Genomic DNA, 2,803 nt, shown 5'->3' on the forward strand with positions numbered 1-2,803 from the left:
AATGTGTTTTAGATATGACACCAAAAGCACAAGCAACAAAAGAAAAAAAGATAAATTGCACTTCAAAATTAAAAGCTTCTGTGCATCAAAGGACACTATCAAGAGAGTGAAAAGATAACCCACATGGGCGGAGGGGAATGTTTTCAAATCATATATCTGATAAGGGCCTAGTATCTAGAATATATAAAGAACATGAAAGCAACCTAATTTTAAAACACCCCAAAGACTGGAGTAGATATTTCTACGAAGAATATATGCAAAAGGTCAATAACCACATGAGAAGATGCTCAAAATTATTAGTCATTAGGATAATACAAATAGAAACACATGAGATGGACTAGGAAACAATACAGTCAGGATGGCTAAAAGTGACCACAAGAAATCAAATGGGCAAGATGTCTGCTTATGCCTTCTTTGCACAGACATGCAGAGGAGAACATAAGAAGAAAAACCCAGAGGTCCCTGTCAATTTTGTAGAATTTTCCAAGAAGTGCTCTGAGAAGTGGAAGACCATGTCTGGGAAAGAGAAGACCAAATTTGATGAAATGGCAAAGGTGGATAAAGTACACTATGATCAGGAAATGAAGGATAATTGACCAGCTGAGGGAGGCAAGAAGAAGGACCCTAACGCCCTCAAAAGGCCACTGTCTGGATTCTTCCTGTTTTGTTCAGAATTCCGCCCGAAGATCAAATCCACAAATCCTGGCATCTCTATTGGAGACATGGCAAAAAAGCCGGGTGAGATGTGGATTAACTAAAGTGACAGAGAAAAGCAGCCTTACATCACTAAGACAGCAAAGCTGAAGGAGAAGTATGAGAAGGATGTTGCTGACTGTAAGTCTAAAGGAAAGATTGATAGTACAAAGGGTGCCACTAAAATTGCCTGGAAAAAGGTGAAAGAGAAAGACAAAGAAGATGAGGAGGAAGAAGAGGAGGAGGAAGAGAAGAAGGAGGAGGGGGAATAAAAAAACTATCTGTCATCTTGTGAATGCCTTAGAGTAGGGGAGTGTCATAATTGACATATCTCTTATTTGAGAAGTGTCTGTTGCCCTCATTAAGTTTAATTACAAAATTTGATTATGATCATATTGTAGTCTCTCGAAGTGCTCTAGAAATTGTCAGTGGTTTACATGAAGTGGTTGGGTGCCCGGAGCATCCTGAAACTGTATCAAAGTTGTACATATTTCAAACATTTTAAAAATGAAAAGTCACTCTGGTGTTCTCCCTACTCTGTGTACATTGCAGTTGGAGTGACAAGGCATTTAAAGATGTTTCTGGCATTTTTTTGATTTTTAAGGTGGTATTAAGTCTATGGTTATTGGCTAGAAATGCTGAGTTATCAACTGCACATATCTATAATTTGTAAAAAGAAAAAACAACCCCGACAAACTCTTCATGCTCCTTGCTTGGCGTTGAGGCTGTGGGGGAAGACGCCTTTTGGAGGGGCTGTAGCTCAGGGTGTGCTGCTGTGAGGCTCCACTTGTTGACTCTGCATGGGCATCCGTTTAGCTTCAGGTGGTCTTGTTTCTGTGTATAGTGACATAGCATTCTGCTGCCATTCTTAGCTGTGGACAAAGCGGGGTCAGCTGGCATGAGAAGTGTTTGGTTTTTTGTTTTTAGTGAAGCGTGGTAGTTTTAAAACTGTTTTTAAACAAACTCTAGAATTCTTAATTGCTAGCAAAATAAAGAGCCACTGGATCAATGAAAGTTCAAGAACCTTCTGTACTTAAATATGATTTGCAATGTTCTGTTATTTTTTCCTATGTTTAGAATGCTGAAATGTTTTTTTAAGTTAAATAAACAGTATCATACTTAAAAAAAAAAACATGAGATACCACTTTAGACCCACTAGGGTAGCTATAATAACAACAATTTTAAAAACAGAAAATAAGTGTTGGGAGGGAGTAGAGAATTTGGAACCCTTGTACTTTTCTGGTAGAGGTGCAAAATCATGCAGCTGCTGTGAAAAACAGCTTGGCAATTCCTCAAAAAAGTCAACACAGAGTTACTATGTGACCCAGCAAGTCTACTTCTCGGTATACACACTCCAAAATCAAAGCCAGGTACTCAGGCAAAAACTTGAGCATAAATATTCATAGTAGCTATGAGTATTCACAGTGTTTATAGTTTCACAGTGGGGAAAAAAATAGAAACAGCTCAAATGTTCACTAACCAATGAATAGATGAAATGTGTCCATTATATACAATGGCATATTATTCAGCCATAAAAGAAGGAAGTACTGATCGATACTACAACATGAATGAACCTTGAAAACATTATGCTAAGCGAAATAAGCTAGACACAACAGGCCACATATTGTATGATTTCTTTTATATGAAATGTCCAGAACAAGCAAATCTATAGGGATAAAAAATAGATTATTGGTTGCCAGGGCCTGGGGGAAGGGAGAATGGACAGTGAAGGGAAGGAAGACTCATTTTTTTTCAACTTTCATAAATTCCAGTTAAAGCAGATCCCTGTAATCAAAGGCAGAGGCAGATTAACAAGAGAAAAGCAAAAGGAAGTTTATTACGATATATATATAATATGTATTTATATTATGCATATTATACATACATATTATATAGACACATATAATATAATATGTATTTATATAAACATATTTATATGACTATATAAATATCTTTCCATAAATATATAAATATAAATACATATTATATTATATATGTATATATAATGTATTATATACTTATATAAATACAAATATATAATACAGTCTATATACATGTTATATAATATATAATGTAATTTTTATATGTTATATATATTTATTTTATATGT

At 35.3% G+C, this 2,803-nt stretch overlaps 1 pseudogene; it reads left to right on the forward strand.

The window, feature by feature from the left end:
* Positions 1-358: 358 nt before the first annotated feature.
* On the forward strand, positions 359-965 carry LOC116464927 (high mobility group protein B3-like; annotated as a pseudogene).
* The last annotated feature ends 1,838 nt before the right edge of the window (positions 966-2,803 follow it).

The sequence above is a fragment of the Hylobates moloch genome, unplaced genomic scaffold, assembly GCF_009828535.3.
Source record: "Hylobates moloch isolate HMO894 unplaced genomic scaffold, HMol_V3 SCAFFOLD_2242, whole genome shotgun sequence".
In the NCBI taxonomy this organism is placed as follows: Eukaryota; Metazoa; Chordata; class Mammalia; order Primates; family Hylobatidae; genus Hylobates; species Hylobates moloch.